We start from the raw sequence: 12276 nt of genomic DNA on the forward strand, positions 1-12276 counted from the left end.
TAAGAGTGTTTTATTCTCATGTTTTCAACTCTCAACTATAGAAAAGACCAATGCCTTACTCTCTTATTAAATATTGGTAAGGTAAATGTCGCATCCAGATATTTGTTTTGAAAAGGGCATTGGCTGGCATACAGGCTCTCATTAGTCATAAAAGGAAATGTGATGACAGAAACGAGTGTGTTCTGCTGCTGGATTTACTTCACATCATGTTGCAGGCACACAGTGACACACACTCCTTAATTGCATCTTCCTCATCCATGGCAGTAATTTCTGAAAGGCATAAAATCAACACCTTGAAGGCATGTCTGCATATATAGGTTAGCTACGCACACAGAGATGTGTTATTAAAGGAAGTTCAACATTTTGGATTAATACAGTTGTTTGCTTTCTTACCCAAGGTCTAGATCAGAAGATCAATATCACTGTCATATCTGTGCCCCAACTATGAAGCTCGTGACAGCAGATGGATACCTTAGCGAGTGGAAACATGGAAATTAGCCAGCTAGTAGGCTCTAGCTAATGGTAATAAGATAAATAGTACCTTATGTATGAGACTATTTTTGGACTGTTAGCAAACTTTTCTTTTAAAAATACTCAAGCATTGCAACACGTTGTCAGCACTGAATGCCACCACAGTTGCACCATTTCTCCATCTCCATCCTTTTCATGGGTGAATTGTGTCAAAATCAGGTGAGAATATGATGATCCAGGATAATACTAAATGACATCATCAGCTTAATTTGGAAATAGAGGCCCTGGCCATGCATTCTTTGCATAAACATGTCTGATAATGACCAAATAGTTTCACTGTCAATTGTTTTGTCACTTTGTGCTATTGTAGCTTGCATCTTCTGCATGCATACCCACTTTGCACACAATCAAAACCACAGAGGAACAAAGAGAATCAATGTGATTATATGTGTAATGTAAAACTTATGAAGGCTAAACAACTTATATAGAGCTGTGTGGCAGCCGACCATCCAAACCAAATATTCACATGAAATTTTTTTTTTTTTAAATAACGAGGATCATGGTTGGGCTTTTTGTGTATGGACAGGTCCATACAATCTAAGACCATAATAGGCATTATATGAGAAGAAATTGAAACTGATAACTGTCATGACATTACAAATTGATTAATTTGTTAAAACGGATGGGTCCATTCTTCCTTTTTGATAATACATAATTAAGTGATTTTTACTATGAATAGTTTAAGTTTACATAAAGTGATTTCCCTGCAATGGACTGGCGACCTGTCCAGGGTGTACCCGTGCCTTTTGCCCAAAGAGAGCTGGGATAGTCTCCAGCACATCCCTGTGACTCTAAATAGGAATCAGCGGGTAAAGATAATGGATGGATGAATAGATGTTTTCTTCTAGAACAATATATTTTTCTATTTTTTATGTCTTCTACGACATATCAGTATTTTTCTAACACTGGCTAGTGTACAGGTGTAGGCATGTGACACTGATGGCCTGGATTTGGCTCTTAAACTGCATAGCACCTTGCTGAAACATCATGTGGTATGGGAAGTGAAAGCTACACAGTGTTGGATGGAAATGAGAGGGGAGGATGAGGGCATCCTGGCTGCAGCAGGCTGGTGAGAGCAGATTTTAATCAGAAAGGCTGGTAGCAGCGGCAGTGCAGCCCTCCAGGGCCTGGGCATCACAGCACATTATAACCCAGCCCAACCAGAGGCGCCAAAATGGCCAGGCCTGAAATAACAGATAACCCTGCCAAATCGCATCATCATCCAACCCACTGCAGTCTTAATCTGCCTCATCCTCCTGCACTAATGAAGCTAATGGAGGGAATAAGTGACATGCTCTTTCTTCTCTCTGTCTCTCGCTGTCACTGTTGTTTCTTTAATGGTGTTACTGCTGATGTCAAAGAGAGGATCAAACACTGTTTTTCCTGCCCGTGTTTATTTTAGAGCATGAACAAACTAAATATGTGAGGATATGAGCAAATATCTGGGTCAGGGCTGCATCTAAGTCATGTTTTAGCAATAGAAATTTGGTCATCAGTACTAACTTTAATGCTATGTAGCTGTATTAGGCTTTAGAGATATGCATTTTAATGAAACAGTCAATAGTTTGTAATGATATTCAAACTTTTAAAACATGTTAAGTTACATTCTGTAAAATATCACTGTATATATTTTACCATCACTGGCATTTATTAGAATATTAAAAAACTATCATTTGAATGAATTATTTACAGAATTGCTATAACTAAAAATACGATTTACTAAGTAGTATTTACAAGAGCCCAATTTTTCGAAAGTACTCAAAGGCAAAAATGAACTCCCAATGTTAGTTATGGGCTGAGGTGATCCCAGCCTTGAGGTGCTTTTGTGAAAAAAAAAAAGCCCAGGTTATGTTATGCTCTATTAGTCAGCTACTGGAGGTACTTTGTGTTGTTTGTCCAGGCACCCCAGAATAAAACAGGGAAGTGTTTTTCTGATCTGACACCCCTATTAGCAGAATGACATCATTTGTCTGTGATTTCCAAATCCTTTCTAAATCACTGTTGATCTACCAGGTTATGGGTGAGCTCTGGTTTGGTTTAAGCACAAAAACATCTACGAAATATTATGGCTTGGATCAAAATGAACCAGCCTATGCACCATGTGAATATTGTCACCAAATAAACAGAAAGCATGCTGGCCACTTCTAAAATAGTATCTAAACATAATTATTTAAAACATTTTTAACCTTCAAATTATCTAATACATGAATGCTACAGTTTAACAATTGAACTTCCACCAATGGCCCGTTAGTGGGTAGACATATATTTTACATCATATGGTAGTCTGTATGGAAAACTACATTTATAAACAGCAGTGCCTTGCAACATTAATTATGTAAACCGAATTTAGATATCAATATCAGAGAAAGTAAGGTTATTAGGGGCAATTCTGCTTGTATATCGAGTGAAATTGTTGCTGTTCTTTTCTCTCTCCTCTATCCACTCACCCCAACCAGTCGAGGCAGATGGCCGCCCAAACTGAGCCTGGTTCTGTTGGAGGTTTTTTTACCCCTGAAAAGGAGTTTTTCCTCTCCACTGTCGCCAAGAGCTTGGCACTATTCGAAACGAATTCAATTCAGTTCAATTCAATTCAATTCAATTCAATTCAATTCAGTTCTTACTGTCTACAATTGTACCCTGCTAGCTTGGCAGAAGTCTGATAAACAAACAGAAAGGAAATTTGTAACATAGCAATCTCATCATCCTTGAAAAATATTCATAAAACCATTGTTGTTCACTTTCTCAGTCTCCCCCGTGTGTCCTCAGAGGCTTGGAGTTCCAATTAGTAACTATCTTCTTTCTGTTTTCCATTTTTCTGGGTTGTGCAGTTTAACACAACACTGTTAGTTACATGTCATGAAGGTCCTGGAGAGACTTATCCTAGCTCAACTCAGACCCCTGGTTACCCCTGCCCTGGACCGTCTTCAGTGTCAGTGTCAGCCTCAGGTTGGCGTGAGTGCTGTCATCTACCTGCTGCAGTGTTCACTCTCACCTGAATGGTGGTAGGGACACTGTGAGGATCATGTTCTTTGATTTCTCCAGTGCCTTTAACACTGTTCAACCCTTTCTGATGAGTAAGAAGCTGCTCAGGATGGGTGTCAGCTCCTCCACTGTATCCTGGATTGCTGACTATCTGTCTGACAGGCCCCAGTTTGTGTGGCTGGGGGGGGCTGTATATATAGTTCTCTGCTATTGTGGTCAGTAATGTTGGAGCTCGACAGGGGAAAGCTCTGGATCCTGCCACCTCCAGAAGTTCTTTGATCAGAGTCTCGGAGTACCAAACACTGATCGGAGACTTTCTGTGGAGTGGTCCCAGGCTAACCACCCGGAACATGGACAAGAAAAAGAAGCTCGCCATAGACTTCAGGAGAAGGAGGACACCAGTGGAGCCCATCACCACCCAGGACCAAGCGGTAAAAGGAGTGGACTGCAGGGTGCTGGATATTTTCTACCAGTCTGCAAGTGCCCTGTACTTCGCTGAGGTCTATTGGAGGAGCAGCTGCAGTAAAAGGGACAAACTGATCTGGAAGGATGGACATGTTATTAGAAATGACATGGAGATGTTTGATCCAGCGAGGGACAGAAGAACATTGGACAAACTGCTTTCCATCATGGACAATCCTTGGATTGTTAGAACAAAAAGTACAAAAAGGTATTCCCGACCCATCCATTCATTCATTTTTTATACTCGCTTATTCCTATTTAGGGTCATGAGGAACTGCTGGAGCCTATCCCAGCTCTATTCTGGCAAAAGGCAGGGGTACACGCTGAACAGGTCACCAGTCCATTGCACGGCGTGTTCCACACCCCAATGACTGATTTCAGCAGTTAAGGAAAATCATTTCTTTTGTGTTGAATGAAGTGCTGTCCTGAGTGGTTACAGGTTATTACATGCTGAGTAGGTTTTGATGACTAATGAAGTGAAGAAATTCTATAGTGTTGCCATTATTGGCTGAAGTCAGCACCTTGTAATTGTGTATATCTCCATAAATATACTGATGATTTGCCAATAAATACAAACATTTGCAGTACAGTAAAAGCTTCAGAACACACACATTTACTGGCTAGAATGACCTCTCATCATCACTGGCATTAAGGATTGAGTTTATTATGCTTTAGCATGTGACCCCAAACATGTGGAATGCACCTGACAGGAACAGTGTTAAAAGTTAAAAGTGCAACAGAAAAGACGAACACCAACGCTAGTTTCCGTTGAGGGTATTACTAACAAAAATGAAGCCACCAAAACAAACAATAAACAAAGTCCATAAATACAAAAATTAGATGCTTAGCTTGAAACACAAAAAGCAAAAGTGCATAGCAAGCACAAAAGCAGCATTTGTGCTTGTCATAAGACAAGACGTAAGTAAAACAGACAAAATAGCACAAAAGTAAGTATTGCAGGTCTGCACTCAGTCCAACAGAAACATTTAACCCTGCCATTAAATTAGAACCTGTGGGTTGTACTTTAAAAGTTTTACTGCACTTTGAGACATTTGTATGTAGTGCTCACTTGTTTTTAATTAAAGAAGTGAGATCTCTGTTATTGTGAAACTTTAAGTATGAATATTTACACCTTAGCTGTGAAATTTCACACAACATCCACACTCAGTATGTTTGTTTTTGAATTTCACATAAAATATTTGCTTTATGGTTGTTCTAGGCTATTTAACTGCAATAACTTTCTAAACATCTAGTCAAGGCTCTCGTATGCTTCATGTGAGACCTTTTTTTGGCTTGTATTTGTCACTGACATATCAGAATGTAAATTTCATCTCAGGAAAGATTCACAAGGTTTTTCAGTCACCAGAGCTCTGCAGTGTTTGTTTAATCTCGTATCACTACGTGTTTGTCATTACACTAGAGCTTACCTGACAGTATTTTTGTTGTCTATCTTTATATACATGCCATGGCTCACACTAATATGCTCTACAGCTGCAGAGCACTCCCTTTGGGCTCTGCTTTGCTTAAGCTGTACATTGTCACATTGTTTTGGGTAGTCTATTCATTTGGGTAGCAACAAATCGGGATGTCAGCACACTATATGAATTTTAAAATATATTTTAAACACATAAAAGTTTGATTTATTATTATTTGAATGGGAAATTTTAGAAGAATGAACACCTTGAACTTTGGTGTATTTCATTCTTCCTGACTACCACCCACAGTGGAAATGCATGTCCCTAGAAGGAAATACAGTAAACTTGACAAGTAGATAAATAAGAGAAGTACTAGAAGTATGTAAGAAAGAGAAAGAGTGCCATACTGTTAGACCTGTGAGTTTCAGTGGCCATCATGTTAACTACGGGGGGAAGAGACATGAACTGGATTTAAATCTTTTTCTGAACATGTGCCAGTGGCATAAAGTAGGATGTTAAATGGCTCTTTAAATTTCTTTAAACAGTAGTGATGATGGCTGATAGTAAGAGATCAGTGTTTAGATTTAGTCATGCCATATGTAGATGCACTGGGGACACAAGTCTGTGGCTTTTATTTGAATTATTTATTTAAGTTATTTACTTTATTTTCATTGAATCTGTACATAATTACACAATAAACTGGAACAAATCAGCCATACAAACACTCTGTGAGGATTCCTGGGATTCTGCAGTTCAAGAATCCCCGTTCCACGCTGCCAACATTAAATATTTAGGTATCAGTATTTCCCTTAGGCTTTCAGAGCTTTTTAATCTCAATTACACCCTTCTGATAAAAAAGACATAAGATTTCAAACAGTGGCCCAGCCTTCCACTCAGGGACCAATATGCTGCAGTTAAAATGAAAACTCTACTACAAATTGTTTTTAATGCTTCCCAATAACACCCACAAACAAATGGTTTAAAACATTTGATCATTAACCCTCCCACTTAAAAATACAAGAAAGCTCAAATTTCTATCAGCACTACAAAAGACAAAAAACAATAAATTATATTGGTCTGGGGGCACTAAACCTCCAACATCTTAGCAAATCAACTACAATTTTTAGTGAATTGTATTTAGAAGGACAATTACAAAAGCACATGGATACATTTAGCATTTGCATTTGATAATGCCAATGCAAATATACTTGAGTTGTAAACCTACCTTTCTACCCTTTTTAAAGAAATTGAAATACTATAATATCATCACTTCAGCTCTGACCTAGAAAGCAAACAAAATCACTAAATCATCATCAGCAATATCAGGTATATCCCTAATCCTGACTTTCAGCTAGAAAAACTACCCTTCCACTTTACATCATGGCAGCACAAAAGAAACTTCCATCACCTATTGCCAAATAACCACTTCATGACATTTAATACAATAATCACATTCAAATATTATCTAATACACTAGTACCTACAATATAAATCCATAATTATTGCAAATATGAATATAGCTTTCTTCACCAGTCCTGAATTCTAGAAGCAAATCATTGGTTATATATTGTAACCCTGGAAATGGGTGCAGTCTTCTGGGCTATAGTTCATGGATTTCATCCCACGCTCGTCCTAGCGCACTAACGAGGAATTTGTTAAAGCCCACCTGGAAGGGGCGCTGCCATTTTCCTGGACTGAGTACCTCAATTATGTCAGCATCTCTCGCATATATGTGCTAGTTTAGGCAAAATCTCCCCACAGTGTTGTGTCTAGGCCAAACATCTAGGGCCAAACATCATGTATACTACCAGTCAAAAGTTTTGACACACTTTACCATTAAATTGAACGAGAAAGTGTGTCCAAACTGGTACTGTATGTGAAATGTTTTGCTACCTCTAAAGAATAGCTGTGATAAATGAAGAGTTCGTGAAAAGAAGAGAGAAATATTTTTAGCCATTCAAAATGTTTTTTGTTTGTTCATATTTTGATATCATATGCATATTTAGAGTTCTGATTCCACCCAGATACAGTGAAGGGTAAGGAATATAGTTCACTGGCTTGTGATAGTGAACAAACGGAACTACATCTAGAGCATCCTCTCATTCTCTCTCTCTTTCTCTCTGTCACACACACCTGTTGACAATACACACACACACACACACACAGACACACACACAGACACACACACACACACACACACACACACACACACACACACACACACACACACACACACACACACAGCTTTCTTCAATGCCACAAAGCTATTTCCAGTAAAACAGTGTGATTAGGTTTAAGCACTAAAAGTGCTCGACTAACTGCATGGCTACAAACAATAGTATGGTTATAATTTGCATACAAACATGGTTAAGTTTAAGAGAAAAAAAGCGTCAGGGTTAGGGGTTACATGGCCAACTCTTTTTGAGCAATGTGAGCAGTTACCATCAGTATTGTCACAATTGTCAGTACTGCTGTCCTGCTGCCACTCCTGTTGAGCCACTAAACATGCTTCCTAAACATGGCCTGATTTTGTTATTGCTTGTTAGAATAATTAGTTAAAAAAAGAACGAAATGATACAAAATATCTTCCTCTGTATGTAAATCCTCAAATTAGGATGCAAGCAGAGATATGAGCAGTAAACTGACTCATTTTAACTTCTTTCCCTCCTGACAACAGAGACTATGCTGGTATGCTTTGGACAAAATAATTTATGGCATATCAGTACAGCTTGTGTGTACAGTGCTGAGAATAGCAGGAATGGCTGATGGCAGTGAGTGACCTAGTCATGACTAACGGTTCTGGTAGATTCCAAAAAAAAGTACAAAGCATGCTCAATTTTTAATCCGTATAAGTACGGAGGAGTAGGGGCCTGCATAGCCATGAAGCAGCGAGGGAGGGTGGATGCTAAGTTGCTTTGAGTAGCCAGTCCAGTGTTAAACCTTCCTACCTCCCACACACACACTTCTCCTATACTTACTTTCCCCTGGTTTGCTCCCAAGTGTGCCCTCCTCTCTCAAGGTGTTTATGTTTCAATCAAAAGAGCCAGAGCAGCGTGACCACAGCTTTCTGCGTGACCAGCTGAGCTCTGGCTGCAGCCTCCACCCTTCACCGCTTTAGGAATCAGCCATGAAAAGGCCACTTCAACAATCCCCCTTTCCCCTCTTTTTTCTGCTATTACTAGCCTAGACTCTGAAATCCTGCTATTGGCCCTGTGTCCTGTTTTCTAAGAGGAACTTCAAAATAAATTCATCACTTCATCACATCTCTTTTAGCAGGATTTTAAAAAGGAATAGGACTGACTTCTGTCTGTTTCTTATATTTGGAAATCTGTCACCCACTGATACAGTTTTGACTGGGCAGCAATGCTTTTCATGTGTTCAACTGTTAGTCTGGCAGATTGATCAGCATGATGGTGATCAGCCATATTGTTTTGATTAGAATCACATTATATCAGACAGTTACTGTAGGTTCATTGTCAGTACATTGAAGGATCAACATACTAATCTAAACCATGTTATATTTTGGTGCAATAATACCACCTCTGGCAGACAAATGAAAAATGATACCTAAACAGAAAAAGGTTGTCTGATGGCTAGCACTGAGGTACAAAATGGTAATTTTTAAAAAAAAAATCTTTCCTCTGCAAGACATGATGGACTAAATGCCAAATTGGTTTAAGAAATTGCTACTTTTATAATGACAGCTTCTGGACATTTTGTAGACTTACCCCCATTTCCTCATTGTCTGCCCTTAACAGCTCTCAGTTCTGAACAATACTGTGGATTCTAATTTGGATGGCTGAGTGCATGAATGTTACAGGTTTTTTGCATTTGAAACAAGAAGTTGTCTTGATGATGAATTTTGATACTTTTCTAAGGTATTACCTTGTCTGTGTTTTAATCAGTTAGACTTATTTCTAATTGACTTTTTGTATATTATCTATAACAGTTCTTAATATACAGGACTAAGCAAAGATAACACCACCATGATCTCAGAGTAGAAGTGAAGGACTTACATTTAATCTTTCTAGTTCTCTCCTCCTCCTCTATAAAAAGTTACTGATGCAAAAAACTTGCCATGGCATCAGAAAACTGTGAAAACTGTGTACAGTAAGGTCATTTTTATTGTCCTTGAATTATTACATTATTTAGAACACAATCCTAGTGCAAAATATATCCAGTGGCTAGTTTAGATTCACAGTATTAGTATTGCATCAGCCTGGTTTTGAACCTGGTTTTGAACCTTAACTCTCAAGTTAACTGTCCTTCTGTGTCTGCACTACAAAGAGCGTCAGGAGAATATAACCCTCAGCCGCACTCTGGTGAAAACCTATTTCTTGCCACTTTGTTTCCATGGCAATGTTGATGAGCTGAGGGGATGTGTGTGTGTGTGTGGTTGGGTGTGGGGGGACCCTTTGCAGCCATCAAGTCAAGCCTGAGCATTTTAACAATTCATAAAACTGTTGAAATCAATCTGAGTTTAGGGGATTTATTAAATTTCTCTCTTTCTCTCTCTCTCTGTCTCTGAGTGAGGAAGAAAAAGAGAGAGGAGGCGAAAAATGAGGTGGAAGAACAGACAGCGTCAGGGGTAATGCTCATATTGGCTGACACAAGGGAAAAGCAGCTTTTAAAGTGTTTAGCTTTAATTTCATTCAGGAGTGACATAATTGATTTTAATGAGATGTTTATAGAGTGAAGTGCCGGTGTTGCTAAATCATTTGCGAGACTGCCTGACGGGTACTTGTGAGGCTCGCACCGGGGAGAAGCAGAGAGGCACACAAGCCTCTGCTGCCAGAACTCCTCCAGCAAGCCTCTGCTCATCTTCATTCACTCCTGCAAACTGCAGAATAAATATGGCTGCTTATTTAAATTAAGAATGCATTTACATCATGAAATACTTTAACTATGACACTGTATTGACTGAATTGCCTCAACTGGAATATTGTTTGTCAATTTAACCTTTTAATAAACCCCTTAAAATGCACTGCATCACGGACTGAGGCTATGCCAACCAGGTCCCAGCTACATCATTGAGAATACAGCTTCTACCCAGTGAATCCTGCTGACTTTTCCTGTTCGCTGTATCAGTGCTGTGATTGACTGACAGGGTGTCACATTGCTATTACGAGGTCCCTGTGGGCCTCTGTGGTTTATAGCGTAGAGAATCGTTGGCAGTGTGAACATCACAGAGCTGCAGCTCCTGCCCTTAGCACTAAGGGAAAGACTGGCTGCCATGAGGCTGACAGACACACAAAGCTCCTTTGTACCCAAATATATAAAGTAATATTGGATTGAAGGTTGATATCAGAAACTGTCTTCAACAGGAAAAAAAGCAGGTGAGAAAATAACCACATGAATCTTTTTGCATGGGCACTTCTAATAGTCTGTAAGGTGCTGACAGTTTGTACGTATGAATAGTGCAAATAGTGCAACTAATATAACAGTGTCTTTTGGAATCTATTGTTCTCTCCATTCCCTCAAAAGTAAGAACTGTCCTATGAAGATGGCTCAATTGATTATTCCTGCAAAACAGTTAAACATGAATGTAAAATGACCGTATACATTTTACATTGAGCAAATCTCAACTCTTCAAACAGGACAATCAAACAGCATTGCAAAATTAAAAGTCTGGATGTTCATGGTGCCCAACTCTTTGAACATTCCTCTATTCCCCTCAAAAGGCTAACGTTTTTCCTTGTGTCTGCAAAATATAAAAATATTGTATTGTATTGTATTGAGAAGGTTCCCATAAAATGAACATACAGTACATCTCTCATTTCCATAAAAAATGATGTTGTTATTGAATTAAAGCCCATTTCTGTGCTCCAGAACAGGCACAGAAATAAGCTTTTTACTGTAAGCTTTCTTCTTGCAATACACTGAATGAACTATATTGTACACAAGATAAGCATTTGCTGGATAACCATGATTGTCTGTGATATTCTTGACTTTCAGAGGATGAATCATACTCATAACAGTCTAACATGTAGCATAACCAGTTTAAAAACCGCTGCAGCTGTAACAACATTAATGTCAACGTAAAACATATCCATTCTATCACTTCTTGGTACTGGTTGGCACCTGTATCTGCAAAACAGTACTGCATATTAGTCTAATGCTCATCAAACGCGCTTAACAGCCTCCAGGTGACACCCACACTGAAATAAATTCACACTCCCTTTGCTTCAACACCTTCTTCTAACACAGCTTATTAATACCTCCCACTCCTCCGGGCACACACTGACGCCAATCTGAATTTCTCGAGAGCAAGTTTATTGACTATGATTGATTTTCAAACATCTCTGGACATCTCCTATGTATATGGATACATGGATATACACACACACATTCATGAACGTCTAACAACCACTGAGCCTTCATGATTTTGTTGCAGCCAATCTGGCATCAAATGCTGCAACCTTCCGGTCCTTAATCAGGGCTCAAATGGGAAAAAATGAAAGGTTTGGAAGTGATTTTCTTCTTGCAGGACAGTGCTTTCCCAAGTACCCTAGGGCATAATTTCCATGCAACAACTGTGGAGAGTTGTTTTGATTGTTTTTCAATCAAGCGAGACAAACACTAATTAGATTTTTTTTTTTTCTGAGGGACTACAGAATTATAGTCTTCTTTGATGAAGCATGGATGACTGGCACTTCTCTGATAGCTTTGGTGACACTTTTCTGTTTGGCCTAAATTTATATAATAAAGTCTTGACAGTATCAAGGATTTATAATATAAATATATACAGAGAGAGACAGCGTATGTCTGTGCATAACAAACTTGAGAGCCTTTTGTTTGTTGGTTATTTAATTTGCTTGAACTGTCTCTTTTTGCTTTATTAAATAAGAACATTATTGACACCATATTTTAATTGACAGGGACAAAA

The 12276-nt window shown here is 38.8% G+C and overlaps 1 protein-coding gene across 2 annotated transcripts in view; it reads left to right on the forward strand.

Annotated features, from left to right (window-relative positions):
• Positions 1-12276, forward strand: part of grik2 (glutamate receptor, ionotropic, kainate 2) — a 278051-nt gene that overhangs the window by 159624 nt on the left and 106151 nt on the right. The gene's annotated exons all lie outside the window — the stretch shown is intronic.

Source organism: Mastacembelus armatus, chromosome 16, assembly GCF_900324485.2.
Source record: "Mastacembelus armatus chromosome 16, fMasArm1.2, whole genome shotgun sequence".
Taxonomy (NCBI): Eukaryota; Metazoa; Chordata; class Actinopteri; order Synbranchiformes; family Mastacembelidae; genus Mastacembelus; species Mastacembelus armatus.